This window comes from Corvus kubaryi, unplaced genomic scaffold (assembly GCF_017639235.1).
Source record: "Corvus kubaryi isolate FWS band 111438036 unplaced genomic scaffold, C.kubaryi_AGA036_p1.0 37285, whole genome shotgun sequence".
Classification (NCBI taxonomy): domain Eukaryota; kingdom Metazoa; phylum Chordata; class Aves; order Passeriformes; family Corvidae; genus Corvus; species Corvus kubaryi.
In genome coordinates this window covers 534,413-553,921 of record NW_024581089.1, presented here as the reverse complement: position 1 = coordinate 553,921, position 19,509 = coordinate 534,413, and the positions used below count along the sequence as shown (strand labels likewise).

Here is a 19,509-nt window from a genome sequence, read left to right as displayed (position 1 = left end):
CTTCCCTTCCCTTCCCTTCCCTTCCCTTCCCTTCCCTTCCCTTCCCTTCCCTTCCCTTCCCTTCCCTTCCCAGCATTGCTCCACCCCAACCCATGAGGACAAATCATCAAAGCTCCATGAAGCACATTCAAGAATTCACAGCATTTTTATAGGTAATAATTACTGATTAACCTGAGCTCATCCCCATCCCTTAACGACTGGCATTCCTCGGTGTGTCACTGATCATGTGTTGCACAGTAATGCTCTTCCTTAACAACAAGGTGTCATCTGTACAGAAGACACCTGTCCAGTTCCAGGAGCCTCCACCACCTGAACAACGCCATGGGTCCTGCTGAAAAGCAGCACTTCCCAGCAGTGGAGAGGCTCACACTTCATGTTTTGATGCCAGGCCAATGTTAAGTGACAGCAGTTTCCTGTGTCCACATCCCAGCATCCCAAAATGCAACAGCCAACACCGTGAGCACAAGAGAAGAAGAGACAGAAAAGGGGAAAGAGGGCTACCGTTTTGAGAGCTAGGAAATGAGCTGTTCCATGGGATCATGTCTCCCGGGCTGTTTTCCTGGTGGCTTTACAGGGTGAACTCTGACCAGGGCTCTCCCCTGTGTGCTCTCCAGTGCTCCAGAGCAAACAGACAAGCCTTTTCCTAAGCAGAAGAATTTGTCTCATCTAATCAGTCACATGTTTTCACGAAACAAATTCTGGAGAGCTGAAGCCTGCTGTCAGCTAGGGTTAAAGCAAAGCAGCGAGCTCAGGAGTCATTCGGGAGAACAGGGACACACGTTGGTGTCACTTCAGCAGGAGACCCAAGACCAAGGACAGCAGATGAAACCCATGTGCTGGTGTGGGCTCAGGGGTGAGGGTCCCCTGCATGGACCTCTTTATTTAAGGCCTAAGTGAGAGAGAACTCAAGCTGTACTGGACAGCCAGCATTTCACATCACCTCTCATACGCTCACAGAAACACAAATGTGGAGGGAAAGGGAAAGGCCTTCTTTGCAAACTGAACAGCATCTGCACAGCACCTGCCAGGAGCCCAGCAGCTTCAGCAACACCCGAATGCAGGAACAGGGAAAATCCTCACTGCTCATCAGATTGCTTGGACTGCTCTTCATCCCAGGAAATGAGCTCAGCTTTTTGACTCAGTTTCCCCCTGCAGGCAGTACCACCAACACCAGTCCCATGGCCTTGAGGCTGCTATTGTAAAATGAACACTGAGTGAGTGCTTTTGAAATGCCCAGCTCTCTGCAAGAGCTGGGCTGTGCTGCCCACACAGAGAGCCTTCAGAGGCTTCATAAAATTATAGAATATCCTCAGCTCGAAAGGACCCACAAGGATCACCCCGTCCCACCCAGGCCCTGCACAGACGTCCCAAATCCCGCCCTGGGCATCCCTGGCAGCGCTGTCCAAACGCTCCTGGAACTCTGGCAGCCTCGGGGCCGTGCCCATTCCCTGGGGAGCCTGGGCAGTGCCCAGCACCCTCTGGGGAAGAACCTTTGCTGATATCCAACCTAAACCTCCCCTGGCACAGCTCCAACCATTCACTGGAGTCACCAGAGACTTGGACCCTCCTGGAAGGAGATACCTGTGAGGGTTGCAGGGGCCTGTGCAAGCCTGCAGTACCCTAAGGGCTCTTAGGCTGGTACATAACTCTCACTGCCATCACTTGAATTCCATCAGTGAAACATTGCTCAGGATGACCAAGGATTTTATGGAGCCAGTGGAACCATCCCCCTACTGTGTGTGTTGAAATCAACACCTATGAAGACAATCTGACAACGTTCCTTCAAACCAAGCAGTTCTGATACCAGCATGAGACAAAATGACAGCAGCAGAGATGTGCATCCACCACAATATTCCAGATCCACCAAGACAACTGTGATGTCTTCCTTCCATCCTTATTTTTGGGGCCTTGATGAACCACTATGGTTACTTCTGGGGCTGATGAGAGGAGGTCTGGACTTGAACCAGGAACTGAGACCGAAACAAAACCAAGATCCACTTGCAAGACAGGAGCCTTGCACTGGGGGCTCCTCGAAGGAAGCGGTGTCCCAGCCGGAGCGATGCCACGGCAGCATGGCACTGTCCTTTCCAAACCACATCTGCTGCAGGCCCCTGAGCCAGATACACAAATGAATGGCTGGTGACTCTGTGCTTTGCCTTGCTATAAATAATAAGGTTTCATTTCCTTCACAGAGCTTTTGATTTGTTTCCTTTGGGAGACTCACATGTTATAATGGCATTAATTCCTATTTGCCAACCTTGTCCTTATAAATGAGGATCTTCATTAAATGAATGTTAAGCGATGAGCACTGTAATTAGGACAGATTTAAAATGCAGTGTGCCTAAATCAGAGACTGCCCAAGATGTTCTCTTTTTTATTAAGATATAATTTGAAGGAGAATTACTGCTTAGTGTAGAACGAATTATATTTTCCAACAACCTCTTCTCACTGAGGGAATGTACAGAGCAAGGAAATACACCTTGCTTCAGAAGTGAAGTCCAGCTCTTCTGATCTCTACTGCTGGCAGACGACACTCTCGTGAAACACAGGGTGACAAGTGCTGGATGAGACTCTTTTGCCCCTAATTATTTTATGTCGACTCAAAATTCTGTTCAATCTTGATGTCATATAATTTAAAATGATTAAAGACTTAGAGACTGACCCCAACAATCAATCACACAGTTCCAGCTGACTGCAATGCCTGTCATCTCGACAACCTCAGAGGCAACACCTTGAAGAGGCAAGCACCTTCATCACTGATTGGGGAGAATGTTTCATGCCGTTTTTTGCACAGCAACGTATCTCTTGCCCCATTCCCTGGCAGTGCCAGCCCAGGTCAACTCCCATCCTCTGCCACGTGCAGGACCTGAGCTGGGCACAGGACACCTGTGGACTTACTACTGTGTCACAGCACTGCTGCTGAAAACTGGGCTCAGCCTGTGCAGCAGAGAACTGCTCAGCCCTGTGTGATTACAGCTGCCCTGATGTTTGTTCTCCTCCTTCTCTTCACTAGGTTTCCCAAAAGCAGATGGGAAATAAGCCAAGAGGGAAGGAACCAGAGAAAGAGACAGTGGTAAAAAGCAGGAATAAAGCAAAACTCAAGGAAAAAATTGCGAAGCCCAAATATAACCCAAAAGGTCAAGAACTCCATTGAACAAACAGAACAAAAATAACCCTCCTCTCAAAATCATTCTCTTACGTTTCGTTTATTCCTTGTGTGACTCCACTGAGAGAAGTGGCACTGGTCCACAAAAGAATTTGGCCACATCCAAAATTTTTTCCAGGCTGGATGGCCATACTGCAACTGCAGGGAGCAAGAAGGACTCATCCTGACCTGGGAGCAGGGGAAGGTGACAAAGCAGACAACACCACAGTGCATCCCAGCCCTGCCCCAAAGGGTGCTGCGAGGGCGACGGAGCTCCTGCCCTCAGGGCTGAGCCAGCAGTCTGCAGGTGTGAAAAGTGAACTGGTCTGCACATGTCTTGTCTCTGCTGCTTTCTTCCTCTCTCCCACTCCTTTCACCAGTCACCTTCTGTTCTCTATGTATGGTTTCTGTTTCCTCTTCAACTGACGTGCAGGTGCCAGCCAGCAACCGCAGAGCCGGCAGAGCTGCAGCACCCGTCCCACTCAGCGTGACTCCATCGACACAGCTCCACTCTCCTGCTACAGAACTTCAGACAGATACACCTGAACAGACACATTTTGCACTCTACAGGATTCAGAAACAAAGCCAGTGAGTGGGCAGCACACACCCTGGCTCCCCTTGCGCAGCCATGGCCGGGTGCAGTGCAGGGCCCTTCCCCACAGCTCATCTCCCCAGCCTGGTGCCACCAGCACAGCATCCCCTCCACCCACAGACCCACACAGGACTCTTGGCCCAGGAGAATGACAGGATCACGGAATCATTTACATTGGAAAAGACTCTGAAGAACATGGAGTCCATTTCACTCCATGGACTAGCCTGACACTCACCTTACAGGCTCGATGTCCTCAGACCTGTCATCCTCACAGGACACTCCTAACCAGAGCCTCTGTCAGCAGAATAACTTCTCACACTAAGCTCCCCGATGGCTGAGATCTAAAAACAAGTGGGGTGGACACTGAGCTTTTCCTGCTGAGGTCACTGAGAGCTTTACAGAGTAAAGGGTCCTTGCAGGCAGAGTCCTGGCCCTGGGGCTCTGCCTGGATGTAAATGCTGGGTCGGGTTAGTGGCCATACACCAGAAAGTGGACTCATGCATAAAGTTGCCCTTTAGCCTTCCTCCCTCCGGGTCATCCCAGCTCATCCCAGTCTGCATAGGCAACTCTCCAGATCCCCAAAAACCTCCTCTTCTATCGCCACACAGACTGCAAAACTCCTCTATGGAATTAGTGCTGGGTTGATCAAATAAATCCTTGTTTATCTGCTGCACACAACAGGGATGGAGCGATGAAGTGCATTCTCTCACATGCACTGAAGGCAAGTGTAATAGTGAACAAAAGATCCTGGGAATGGACTGATTTTCATGATCATTTTAGAAACCACAGGCTATATCCTGCCCAGTGCAGAAGGGACTAGGAAAGATAATTGCCTCAGGTAAAATAATCCTTGCATTACTGTATGATCAACAGAACTCTGTGATATTAGTGTCTCAGCACTTCTTCCTCATGCAATGTGTAACCTCAGCTGTTGACCACTGCCCCATGAAGAACTCCAGGAGGCAGCCCATGGGAACAGCCCACTGTCAGAACAGCCTTGTACAAACCCAGCACAAATCATCCTCCACAGAGAAGCACTGCAATCCAGCCTTCCTGTGTTTTCACTCATAGGGCACCCTCTGCCCAAGCACAGGTCAAACTACCTTATAAAAATATCTACTATTAGCACGTGCCTTTTTTTCCTCAGCAAAAACAAACTGGTGACATCATATAAAAGAAATATCACCCACCCTGGAAAAAAGGAATCAATCAAAGAGAAATAAATGAAGTTTCTAGACCGCAGCAATCTGCAACTACTGCACAGCCCTAGTCTTTGCCAGCATCACACTGTTATGTGGCCTAACTAGCACCTGTGCACACCAGCAACAAATCTGTTATTCAAAGCTGGAAGTCAGAACCCCCAAAATCAGCCGTGGCTCACTGCTCAGTTCCTTGAGACCCTACAGAATGAGGTCACAGCTCCAAGGTTCAGCGTAACACATCACGCATCCACAAGGGATGAGGAGGGTGGGCACTGCCAGCTCTCGAACCAGGACGTGTCCAGGCCCTAGAGGCCAACGCAGCCAGCTCCCATGGCAGACTGCTCTGAGCGAGCCCTGGCAGCCACCAGCCCAGTGTGGCAGCAGGCAGCTCTGTGAACGAGATGTGATTTAACCTCAGCATTCCTTTGCTGTCCCAAGGATTTGAAGATGAAAAGCATCTCTATCAGGAATGGCATCCCACAAGTGGCCAAGCAGGTAGGCCACCTTCCCAGGATAGCCCCACAGCAGCAGGAACCCCAAAAGCTGGGCTAAACCCAAGCCCTGAGGAGCAGGAGCCAGGATCAGCTGTGCTGCAACACAAACCTGTGTTCACCAAGCACTGCATGGTAAAGTGTATCCCTCATGTCTTGCCCTCTGCAGTTCTAGGAATTACCCTTAGAAATAAGCACATACATATCAGGAAATCGGCCATTATGTAAAAGCCTCACAAACTGACCGCAGCCCTGCCCTGACCCTGTCAGTCCATTTCTCCTTCCAACAGGAACACTACTACAAATACCACTGCTGTAATATCAGCTGTGCAGCACCCACAGCTCAGCAGACTGCCTGTAACGCCAGCCTGTTACAAACTCACACCTGCAACCAATGGATCCCTCGGGAATTTTTAATTTTGTGACTTGTCCTCCAAAAGCCACAACACTCGGAGCAACACCACTCCCTTGAATTTCATGTTCCTTCTCACCCCTCTTGACCACATCAAGGATCTGCTCATCCTGCGTGTCACATCCACAGCCACACGTGTGGCAGGAGCAGGCTGGAGATGGGCAGCATACATGTGTGACTAAATGACAGATAAATGCAAATAAACTAAACAGCAGCAAAGCCCCAGGCAACATCATTAACTTTATTCAGCAATAACTACCTGTACCTGTGTGTGTTTATACATCCATGTATGCATTTATACACAGCAATACAAACCTGAGCACTGCATGTGTTTTATTTGCTTTAATTGTGACACCCATTTATATAACGTTTTATATAACTTATCTTTAAACCTGAGGTAACTTCTCACTGTAATTTGCATGAGCATGCTCAGATCTCACTAAAAATACTGATCAATGGTTGGTTCTCATTTTCAGTCACAGTACCATTTTCATGTAGTCTTTACAGATATATATAAATATATAAACACATGGAAATCCTGATAGTACCCTGACATTACCTTTTCATGCTCTGCTTTGCATGGCAAACATCCTGAAACAACTGTAACGCTAACAGGGGAAGCTCCAAAATGAGCCAACAGTACAACAAGGAGGGAAGAAGGAATAGGAATGATTTTCACCATCATATTTACAAAGAACTTACTATATTAAACCCAACAACCACACAATTAAAGAATGATAAATTATTAACAGAACCTCCAAACCATTCTTGACTCTTCCTGTTGTTGAGCTGCATAACCTGCTCTTGTATCTTCATTTCAGCACTTCAAATACATTTTCAAAAGATTAACATCAAATTTCAAATGACCTAATTACAGCTTTATCACATTTTATTCCTATTTCGAGATGCAAATTGGCTTTCTACATCTCCATGTACATCCACGCTGTGCTCTGCGTGTTCTTCCCGTGCCGTTCTCCGGCTGGCTCAGCGCCACGATCGCAGTCCAGGTGACAGGACAGGGTCCCTGCCCACAGAGTGCTCAGCGCTGTCCCATTGCTGCAGACAGCCACAGTGGACATGGCCCATCTTGTCCTTTGATACAGCACATGGCACGTGTGTGTGTGGGAATGACAGACGACATCCTTGATAGAGGGAAACAAAGAAAACCACGGTAGCAGCAGGCATAAACCACCTGAGTGTCCTGGGATCAAGCGTTCAGACCTGGGCTGGTATGAAATGGTGTCCTCTGTGTGCATGGATTTGTAAGGATTTGCTCCACCTGGTAATTCCCCCCGACTGGACACACTTGCCTGGCTAACTGGTACCACTGTCTCCCTCACACCCTTCAAAGGAATCAGTTTCCCTTTTCAGTTTCCCTTTTACCAGCTGTATGATGCAACAGGTTGATGATGATGGATCAGTCAGTGTGGCTTTATCCCAGGGCCCCTTTTCTCCCTCTTGCCTCCAACAGGACCTCTACTTACTGAAGCAGGTCCCAAGGCCCTGCTGCTGTGCACTTCAGGGTTGTGTATGTTTGGGGTTTAGTGCTGCTCATCAGCAATTCCAGAGCACAAACCCACACACCACATCAGGTCCTGCCATAGCAGGTTGTTCCTTACAGCTTTCACAACAGCATCTTACCCAAAGCCTTGCAATAACCTCCAGCCCGTCTGGCAACAGAGCACTGCAAGCTCCTGGAAAGGTCATAAGCTATTCCTAGAAAATGAATTCACTCTCAATTAGCATTATATTTTACACAACTCTTCTTTTATGCACCATTCTGGGATGATGCCAGAGCCTGGCCCAGCGAACACACAGCATCACTCTCATGACATGCAGGTACTCTGGATCTCACTCTTGTGAGAAACACAGCAAGACTGTGGAGAGAGCTGCAGCAGTGGGAATGTTTATTTTCCAAGCAGGGAAGAGAGGGTCATGCTCATTCTAACCTAGGGAGACGTGGCGGGATTTACAGAACTGCTCAGGGTACGATGATTTGGCCAAGCGCCAGAAGGAATTCCAGGAGGAATCTCTGGCCTCGTAGCTGCTGCTGCAGCTAGCAGAGCAATTCCCAACACTTCCAAGGGTCACACCTGTCGTGTACAGCTGAAGCCTGAACAACCTTCCAGCACAGCACACCAGCATCCCGCAAATAACTCTGCCTGAACTGAAATGTGAATTAAAGCAAAGAACAGCAGGAAGCAGACAGGGCTCTTCAGGGTTCTGGGCAAGGCACCTGAGGGACTCAAACCTCCTCTGAACACACAGAAGGAGGAGTTGGTAAGCTCAGTATCAGAACTGGTTGTAACTGGACATTTTAAATGGAACCAAGCTCCCAGCTTCTTCTCTGGGAAGCACGTGGCACCCTGCCTCGGATGGCAAGCACGGCCCTGGGTGGTACCAGCCCTGCCTGGCAGCCAAGACCAATGCTCCCAGGGCTAGAAACCAACAGCACTTTCCTGCTTACACCTTTAGCATCTCCCTCTCTAGAAATACAACAAGAAATCCCACACACTTTAATCTAGCTGAAGAGGACAAACAAAAGAGAATCCCAGTGAAGCTCAAAGTACTCTTGAAAAAGGATTTCCTTCACCTCAGTCCCCAGTGGGACAGTTTACTCCTACAGTCCTATTCTGGCAAACTAGGTCCCTCCAAGATGAGGCTTTTCTTCTCCCTCCTTATGAAAGCTTTTATGTGGGTTTCTGTCATTTACAAGCACAACATATTTAAAAGTTTAAAAAATAAATCTGATATCAAATGTAAGCAGGAACAAAGTAACTTGTCTAAAACTGATTTCGTTAAGTTTCAGATGATGTCATTACTGGTGAATAATAATGCAGACGTGGATTTGTTGCCAACAGGAAACACTGTAGTATGGAATGGAATGGAATGGAATGGAATGGAATGGAAGAATAGAATAGAATAGACTCTTCCAAGTTGGAAGGGACCTACAAGGATCACCCAGTCCAGCCCCAGGCCCTGCCCAGACACCCCAAATCCCACCCTGGGCATCCCTGGCAGCGCTGTCCAAACGCTCCTGGAGCTCTGGCAGCCTCGGGGCCGTGCCCATTCCCTGGGGAGCCTGGGCAGTGCCCAGCACCCTCTGGGGGAAGAGCCTTTCCCTCATCTCCAACCTAAATATATGTCACAGTCTCATTTAATTTTGAGTCTATTTTCAAGTTACTCCAAGTGTGTTAGAAATGCCTAATTTCACTTTTTTGCAACTAGTTTGGTCCAAACTGACAGGGAAACCCCAACATTTTTCTTAACGACCCATGATTTCAACTGCAGAATCCCAACCCTGGCTGGAGGTTGGAACAAGATGAGGTTTAAGATCCCTTCCAAACCAAATGATTCTGGGATTCTGTGATTCTATGGAAAGTCATAAATTTCCTCTTTTTCTGCAGATACTTTTCTTGCCTTTTTACAAACGTGACATAAAGTGTTAATATTGTTTCACTGCTTGTGACTTATCAACACAAAATCAGAGCTCAGCCTTGCTCTTCTCAAAGGGAAAACCTTACCTGACTGAACCCTTCCAGCCCACGCAGGCTGTGCTCCACAACACACTCCTTTAAAGTGCTCCACAAGACATACTTCCTTAAAAAGTGATTGTGACATTTTCTGTGGCAGTTCTGTCCCCTTGAAGCCCTGTGGCATGAGCAGGACCTGGAATGCCAGCAGGCCAGTGCCACTGAGCCTCCCCATCAGCATGGTTTGCAGTTAAAGCAATCAGTTCTGCTCTGAGAGGGATTTCAGAGCGCCAAGAATGCTAAGAAACACAAAATTCAGAAAGAGCAATGAAAAGGCAGCAGCAGCCAGCAGGTTCAGACCGTGAGCATGGGCAGCCAGACAGGCTCTGTTCCCACTCACTGCGCGATTCCGGGTAAGTGCTCTTCAGAAACACCTCCTTGACACACGGTTTCCTTCCTAAAACCATTTGCCAACTCTCACACCACAAAAAAGCAGAAAAAATTATTCTGAAGAGCATTTGTAGTGAGTGCTTTGTATCTGAAAAACTTCCTTGCACCAAAGCATAAAACAACAGTTCTGCTTGCTCTAAATGAAAGGTCCCAAGCAACCAAAAAACCCCAACTAAACAACAAAACCTGCCCACCCTCCCTGCAGAAAGCCTCCTGGGACAACAGTTAGGATTGATAACCTAAAAATATCAAGGCTTGGCTCATTTTTGAATACTAAAGGCAGCAGCAGTTCTGATTGCAACTGACACGTTGACTAGATCATTTCCTACACCCCTTGCTTTGGAAGCATCAGGGAACAACCCCAGCTCCAGCCTTTTCCAGCCCTTTGGGTATTTTTCAAATTAAGATTGTGACTGAACTTCAGCAACTACTTCAGTTCAGCATTTTTTAAAAGGAAAAATTTAGCAGTATGGTATAAAGGGGCATAAACTGTTTATGGGACTTAAGTAGCAGCCAACACCAGTTCAGGGCAGCTCCAGACTGTAACTGGGAGCAGAACACTCTGCCCAGTACCCACTCGGTGCAGGACTGCTCTTCACACCATCTCCTCACTGCTGGTGTCACTTTCAGCACCCATTTCCTTCCCTGCTCCCCTCTCCTTACCATCTGCAAACGTCAGGAGTGAATCTGAAACATGAACTCCCACTTTTCAGTAACACCCACAGCATCCCACAAGGGCAGGGGGCTGTGCCCAGCCTGCAAACCAAGGGAATATCACCACATTCCCTGTGAACAGCCACAGGAGAAGCACACAGCTGATCACACCCAAACCTTGGAGTTACCTGAGATGTAAAATAAGGTAATTTTTGCTGAGAAAAAATGAAACCCAGACTGGAATCCCACAAAATCCAGAAGAGCGAGCACATGGCATTACCTACGTTTCCAGAAAGCACAACATGCACTCAGATCTATTGATTCCAATAGCAGATGTATTGAGAACTACAGATTGCAACACACAATCAGAAGTCATTGTGGATTGTCACTCCCCTGCCCTGCCAGGAACTCGAGGAGCACAGTGCATTCTAGACATACCTTCAGCCTCAAAGAGAGCATTTTCTGAAGATCCCAAGCAGCAGAGGCTGACTCCATGCACTGACAGGTTTGCTGGGCTCCACAGAACAGAAACTGCCCAGGCTGGTGCTGCACAGCTGCCCCTCAGTGTCAGTCAGAGCCTGGCACAAGGGCCAGGTGACAGCCAATTCCAATCTGGAGCCTGAGATTCTGGGATTCTACTGAGGCAGCTCCAGTGGCCTGCCAGCCATCAGGATGGGAAACTCATCAAGCACAGACCATAACTCTGCTGCCAGCCCTTCCAGTCTCTTCTGACTCAGCCTTCCAGAACAGCTCCGCTCCCCTTCCTCTTCTACAGATAAACTATTAATTTTCTTCATGATGTTATGTATTACATCTAAAATATTAATGTACTCAAATTAATGCGCACACATGAGAGAGAGTTAAGTCAAACCCAACCAAAGAGAAGTTAATGGATTTGCCAAAAGCTTGGAAGGAAAGGAGGGGCAAAGCCAGCAATAGAACCTTGTCATCGCATATCTCTGTCCTCTGCATGAATCTCCATGTTTAACTGGTGTGTCTGAAAATATAGAATCCCAGAATGGTTTGGATTGGCAGGAATCTTAAATCCCATGTCATTCCACCCCCTGCCATGGGCAGAGACACCTCCCACTGTCCCAGGCTGCTCCAAGCCCCAGTGTCCAGCCTGGCCTTGGGCACTGCCAGGGATCCAGGGGCAGCCCCAGCTGCTCTGGGCACCCTGTGCCAGGGCCTGCCCACCCTCACAGGGAGGAATTCCTTCCCAATATCCCATCCATCCCTGCCCTCTGGCAGTTAGAAACCACTGCCCCTTGTCCTGCCACTCCAGGCCCTTGTCAAACTCCCTCTCCAATTATATTGGAGCCCCTTCAGTATAATTATATACAAATATTGTGTATTTAACACAGAGTTCTGGCTTTAACAATTTACTCAGCAACTTTAAATCCAGAGAGTCTTTTGTCCCCACAGTTCTACAAAGCACACGGGGATCGCTGCATCGCACTGAGCACTCCAACCTGAGCATCAGCCACTCTGCAGCCACACACAGAAACGCTGATGGAGCAAGGAAAGCAGAAGGAAACGCGTAACAGTCCCTCGAAAGAAATGCTTAGACTATTGCATGGGACTATGACAAAGTTCAGCCTGGTGGAATCATGAGCTGCTGCGGTGGCCGCACACCAACCTCCTGCCGAGGGCTCCTGCCCCACAGCGCTGTCCCTCCAGCCCACATCGGGAACGGCTCCACACCCACCCCAGGGCAGCAGCACCTTATTCACTGAGCCCTCGTTCCCAGATTTGCCAAGGCAGCCTGTCACCCACGGCTCAGCCTCCCCTGCTGCACCGCCACGACCCCAGCCCCAGGGGCTGTGGAAGGAACGGGTGTGCTTCCATGGAGGCAGCAATGTCCTTAGAAATCTGGGACTGCTGGAAGACGTGGGAGTAAAACTGCAGGGGACTATGAGCAATACCACAGGGTGAAGCGCAGCTGTGGGTGAGAAACTGCTACTATTTCTGATACCGCTTGTAAATCACACCCTGGAGAGACAGCGCCGAGACACGGTGTGCCAGGACACCTCGCTCGGAAGGGATGGAGAGGGCTCTCAAGGAGCTGGATACATTATTTCCCTTCGTTCTTTGGACACAGAGTTGCACAGGACTGTTACAAACCCAGCCGGAGCTGCAGAGACATCCCACCCCGCTGCGGGCCCCGCACGGCTCCGCTGCGTTCTCCAGTTTTGTCATCAGGCTTGACCCTCCTTTCAGGCTTTTTTCCTCTTTTTTTTTTTTTTACCCTCCTTTCACACCTTTCACAGACTGACCAGAGACCCAGGATAATTTTGCCCAAACACCTCCTGTAAAAGGCAGAGTGCTGAGGTTGGCTTTGCAGTGGTGACTCAGCCCCGCTGGGGAATACCAGGTTCTCCTGCAGGATTGCTCCTACAGCCACCAATCCCGGGAGCTGCTGGGTTGTTGGGTTGTAGCTTTGCTACACCACCACAGGCTGTGACTAAATGCAACACATCCCACACCATCAAGGGAATTCACCTCTCTGTAATGATCACTCACCTGTGCTAGCTCACCAGACTGCAGAGGTTTGTTCTTGCCCCAACGCAGAACAAGGCTGAGGCCTTCTGCTGTTATTCATCAGCCAGTTCCAAAGGCAGAAACCCGATTTCAAAACCAGACTTCTCAAAAAGTAACTAGTAAGTCCATATCTGGCTCCTTTACAAGTTTAATGCAGATAACCAACATTTGTCTGATAAGTTACTGCAAATATAAACAAAGCAAAAGGGAAACTTGAATGTGGAGTAGAAGAGATGTGAAAAATATTCACTGAAACATGGTCAAAAGTTAAAAGGTCTCTGTACACAACTAGGAAATGGAGAGTATTTCTTGGACTGTAGAAAAAATGTTCAGCTATTTCAGCCAAACCCAGATGAACAATTTCATCATCTCTCAATTGAAGAAGATGACTTGAGCAGAAGCTCATCAAAACATTGATAGAAACACCCCAGTGAGAAAGAGGCTCTTCACTAATGCAATAACACAGCACCTGGAAACTGAAAATAAGCAAACTTGGATTGGAAACACACATGATTTTTTTCCAATAATGAACCAATAAACCATGGGGACATCTCATTAGTGGATTTGTTGACTTTCCCTCAAGACCAGCTGTGCTTTCTTTTGGCCAATGTGCTTGTCCTGATGCAAGAGAGTTGGTGGATAAGAGTCCAAATACTGCCAAGAACCACTTTGGTATTAAAAGCTGCAAATTCATAGAATATAATATCTACTAATATCTAGCAGAAATATTTTACTTTTTTTTCACTTGTTACATCCTTCCAGTCTGCCAGACGAGGCAAAATGCTGTTTCTGGGAGTAAATGTACCATGCATTTTACTAAAAGAGGAAAACACAATGAAATCCATGAGCAATTCCATAAAAACAATAAGGCAGCTCTCACAGAGTTCCAGATTACTGGGTTAACAACTGCAAACAGGAAATTTAAAAATATCTTTGTTTCTTCAATTCTGGTTTATTTTTTCCTGTCAAAATATACTATTGCTTAACTTTCTGCTTGTCTTGACTCCTTGCTAAAACTAATGGATGAAGCACTAAAAATTGATGAACATCCCAGCACAAGCCTATACTGGTTAGCTGGGGAACTAAGCACATCCACACCCAGTGAAACTCAGTGTCCTCCCTCCTGCTCTGCCTGTAAGCACAGGACTAAGCCCTGGCCTCACCTGGAGAAGCAGCACCCATCAGTTTTTGGGGATGTGCCTGGGAGGAAAAGAAGGAAACTCCTCCATGGGCTGCTGGCTGGGAACCCTGCACATATTGTCAGCCTCTTCCAACAGCTCTTCCAAAGGCCCAGGAGAGTGCAACAAGGAGGGATTTGCACTCTCCAAGACCAGGAGGGAGTATTCACCCCTGGCACCCTGGGTGCCCCTGGCTGTGGTCCCAGCGCTGGAGAGCACCAAGCACCAGAACAAAGCAGATCATGGAATCCTGGAATTGTTTGGGCTGGAAAAGACCCCCAAAATCATCAAGTCCAGCCATTCCCCCAGCACTGCCAAGTGCACCCCTAACCACATCCCCGATATACATGTCTCTTAAATCCATCCAGGGATGGTGACTCCACCACTGCCTTGGACCGTCTGTGCCAGGGATCACAACCCTTTTGATGGAGAAATTTTCCCCAGTATCCAATCTAAACTTCCCCTGGCACAACTTGAAGCCATTTGCCTCAAGATGTTTCAGCCTGTTCAGACCACACTACCAGAGACCACGGCCCCCAGGACACCCCTGTCCCTCAGAGAGTACCCTCCTGAGGGGGTGGAGATGCTCAGTCATCACACGGGGTGGGGGAGCAACATCCCAGGAAAAAATCTACATGAGAGACTTGGTGAGATTTGCCAAACACCTTGTTATTGCCATTATATTGTGTACAAGAGGCATTTGGATGCAACAGCCAGGCAACATCCAAAACCAGCTGTGCATAAAGTCCTAAAGTGGACTGTGAATGGGCTCGTTTTTTTCAGATAAAACTCTGGAAACAAATTACTATTCATATCAGTCAGCCAGTGTAAGATATGCTAATGAACACCCAGGTTACAGGGCTATCAGCCCTGACACGATGCATAGCATGGTCACTGTGACAAACCCACGTGATTCCGAAGCATTAGCTCACCTGTATCACAAACAAGCCTCCAGCACTGCTACGGAGCACCTTTGTAAGACACTTTCAATGCCACAAACCATGTTTTAATAAAATACTTTGAGAACTGTACACCTACAGGCTGCCATACAAGAGAGGGCTACCTCCTTCCAGGAGAGGGCTACCTGGGTAAGGAGAACGCTCTGTTTTCTGTGTAGATATACTACACTACTATTACAAAACTTATATTGTAGAAAGAAAGAAGAAAACATATTAAGGTAATATTAAAGATGGTGGCCTCTGAGTTTTGGAAAGCCTTACAGTGATTGTATAACACTTTTTCTCTTCCCCAGTATCTCCCCATATATAGTTACACTGCTTTGATAATTTTTGTCAAGATATCTTTACCCATTTTCTTTATCAGCACTAAGGAAAAAGTTCCCCTTTGCTTGCAGAACACATTTCTTTGTTGTGACGTGGCTGCCATCCCACTAGTGCTGAACTCAACAGGTACCCAGGTGCCCACAGGACTGCTCACAAGACAGGGCACCTAAAGGCTTGGGCTGCTGGAGAGCACTCATTAAACCATAGTATTTTTCTTTCTTTTTTTTTAATTAAACATGAACTGTGTTTAATATATCTAACGTTTTATCCTTTCAGAGGTAAAATCTGGGTAAAACCTTCTAGAATTAGAAGAATCTTTACATACAAAAATCTTCTGTGATCTATAGTGGCTCTCAGATACCAGCAGGTCAGACAATGTTCATGTAGGCCAGCCCTTTCCACACTACTGTCCCCTCTTGGTGTTACTTGGGTTTGGATTTTCTAAAGCATTCTAGCATAGGCACAAGCATGGCTCATTCATGATGCCTGTTGTGGGCAGGCTCCCAGAAAAACTGAGCCTGTCATCTTGACTAACTCTTCAGGAAAAATTGAAATAATCAGAGATTTTTAATTATTTGAAAAACTTATACACCTTGGTACTGTCTGAACTTGGCACATGAAAGGCAATCATTCTGGGCACAGCACAATTAACCTCAGGGATTCCCTCTGCTATGATAAAACCAAAGCAAATAGCACTCTAGTTTTAGGATTATCCTCATCTTCAAATTTTACCCAAATTTCCAAATTTGCCCACAGCTAGTGATAAGCCTGCGTAAAAGAGAGGAACTAGATGCTGCTGTGTAAAACCAGACCTGTTTTTGAAAGGGAAATGCTGAATGTTAGGAGCATAAGATCTGCCCACACACAGGGTTTAGCTTTGCAGTGTAACAAAGAAGTGCTTTTCTTAACCGAGCCATGTTCACTCTGTCCCAGAGCTTCCTGAGTAACTCCCATCATCATTTCAGGCTAATCTGATAACTGCATGAGCTGCTTTTAGGTAACTAAACCTCTTACTAAGTTATTGACCACTGCTAGGCCTGGAGCAAGAAGGTTCAAAGTTTAAATATACACGAAGTAATAAAATCAATACTTGTTATTTCATTTAGTGAGCATGATCCCACCCTGCAGCACCAGGTGCATGTTATAAGAACAGGTAACAAAATACTGCAGAGAAAATTAATAATTTACCTCCCCTCACCTACAGCTGTAACGAGTAACCCTGTACAGATTTCTAGTTGAACAAACCCATACAAAAGGAGTTGCCTTGTCTTGGATATGAGGTTCTGTAATGTTTCTGTTGTAGATGAGACACCCAGAGACCTCTCATTACGGACTTTTTCCAGCCACCAGCAACTTGTCAGCCAGCCCATCCCTGCTCCCAGGAATGGAGGGTGTCCCTGAGGGGCACGGCACATACACCACAGCACAGTGGCACCGGGCACGGACAGCCAGCAGCATCACCTGCAAGCTGAGGAGAAGGCAGAGCTCCTCACACCACGCAGCTGAACCACCTTGTCCCACATCACCTGTGCCTGAGCAGCAGTGGCTGGCCCAGGGACCCTGGCCCATGGCCTGTGGCACAGCTGCCACCAATCTTTCTATCCAGCCAGGGCTACCCTTGAGGCATAGAGTGACCCATGGCACTTGCTGAGTCTCAGCTTCTTCACACATCAAGACCACTCTCTCTTCTTCCTCCTTTCCTGGCTTTCTTCAAAGAGCCACCTCCCTTGCCAACCATTCCCCATGCCCCAGCTGTCCCTGGTGCCTGCAGACCTGGTACCAGGCTGAACAACACCAGGACTCCTCCTTGGGATGGGACCCAAGAGGAGAGGAGCCAGCACAGGCGGTGGAGGGGCCAGGAAACCGTGAAGAGCCAGGGTGGCTGCTCAGGGCAGAGCACTGAGGCAGCTGAGGTGTGGGATTTCATCAGCCCAAACAGCCACATCAAGGAATACACGACCTGCACATAGAGGGAGTCAAACAGCCCCCTGCCCGCTTTGGCATTACTGTTCTGTGCCTCTAAGAGCATCTCCATCCTTCCCAGACAGCTGGAAGCTGCTTGACTGGAGCAGCTCAGGCAAACGGAGAGAACAGGAATGATCAAACCTCAGTCTCACAAGGAGTCACAGCATTCTGTGAACACACCAACAGCTCCATGGCTCAGCACACTTCAGCAGTGTCCAAGGCTCTCCAATGCATTTGTCCCACAAGTGGCAAGGGCTCCATTATCCTGACTCCAACTTCTGAACTACATTACATAAGTTTAACGTGCTTTTGATACTTTGAAAGTATCAGTTTGCCATCAGAACTGCTGAAATTGCCACAGAGATGTTGCCCAGCCTCAGGTGCAAGGGAGACTGTGACTACTGCAGGGATAAACCCATGAAAAATATTTCTCTTAAATATATGGGAACTCCTGTCAGAAAGGAAACATGAAAACACCTGATCTGCTTCTACAAAACCAAACCAGAAATGACACCTTTTTTTTCTGAATTGCACACTGTACATCATGTTAAAAAGAAACAGAAGTATGATTAAAACACTGGGTAAGCCTCCTGAACACTGCACAGCTTGGCACACTGCCTCCTTTTTGGTTGCAGCACCTATGTAACATTGTCTTTTTGGTTGCAGTACTATAAAACATTGAATTTTTTTGTTACAGTTCTGTATAAACACTAACATGAGTGCTTTGAGTGTCCAGGAGAGACTTGATTTTATACAACTAAATCCTGATTTTTTTTTTTTTACTATCTATTTGCTTGTGTATTACCAAGACAAGCAAACAGTGTCATAGATAAGCTGTTTGCTGCTAAATACTCCATGAACTTCCCTGATACAATTATCTCAGGTTTTGACACTGTGACAAGTGAACTCCTCCTCAGTTTTCTTTCTTTAAAATCAATCTCTGGGCGCTACCATAAGCTAAGGAAAAAAGGGTACAAACCCCCCCGCCAGCAGTGCTACAAATCAGTTCTGCCTCTTCTGCCCCTTCATTCACAAAATGAAACACCTTTCCTCGTGCTATTGACCCTGAGCTGCCCACAAAATGATCATTTGTTTGATCAGGTACAACCAACCTCTTTTCATCAGTTTCAATCAAAATTCACCATCCTGTGCAGGCAGCTAAACTCCTTTTCTGTTTAACTCTTCAGGAATCCACTCTGTCATCACTTTGCCTGAAAATCTTAATTTTTTCATGTCCTTAAACTTTCTAAGTTTCAAGTACACATGCTTGAGGCTTCTCTCCAGCCTCACCTCACCATCTGTGCCCGAGTCCTCACTGACACAGGCCAGCGCGAGTCCTGCGAGCCTCCTGTCCCGGACCACACGTGCAGAGCGCCCTTCTGCCAGCACTGGCACTAGGACTGGCTATTTCTGCATTTCCCTTCCTGTTTCTACAGAGCTTCTAAAATAAATGGCAGAACATCATTCCTCATGCCACGGCAAAGTGTCTTGAATAGTTTATTCTGCGCACGGAAGATCCGCGGGTGCCCCAGGGCCCGCTCGGGCATCCGTGAGCCGCACCAGGCAGCGCCTCCCGCCTCCGCCTCCTCCGCCAGCTGTTTGGAGACGCTGCTGGGCGCTGGTTCCGATGAAAGAGCGACAGCCTAACCTGACTGGACCCCTGTCGTAAAAAGCGCTCATCCAGGTGATTTACCTGATTTTAATTGCACTTTTTACACTTCAATCACTCCCGGGGAATTGCTGCGATGCCGCTGACAATCCATCCTCCTCCTCCGTCACACCCGAAGGGAGCAAGGGGTCCTGCCGGGGGGGGGGCTGCACCCGTGTGCACCCCCCTTCGCCCGGTGACCCCCTTCCCCGGCACCGGCTGCCCGGGCGGCGCGGTGGCTGTCGAGGCTTTCGGTCCCCAGTCGCCGCCCTCGCCCCCATCACACCAGGCGCCACCGAAGTTCCGCCGCCCGCCCCAACTCCGCCGCGGCCGCCCATTGTCTGCGCGCCGGGAGGCGCTTTGGGGAGAAACGAGCTGAAGAGCCGAGTCCTCCGCCCCGCCCGGCCTCCCCCCGCCGCTCCCCTGCCCGCGGCCCCGCCACGGCGGGCCCCAGCTCGGGGCAGGGCCGGGGGGG

The 19,509-nt window shown here is 48.1% G+C and overlaps 1 protein-coding gene across 2 annotated transcripts in view; it reads right to left on the bottom strand.

Annotated features, from left to right (window-relative positions):
* PHF2 (PHD finger protein 2) overlaps nt 1-19,509 on the bottom strand; it is a 59,835-nt gene that overhangs the window by 39,105 nt on the left and 1,221 nt on the right. The window lies entirely within an intron of this gene.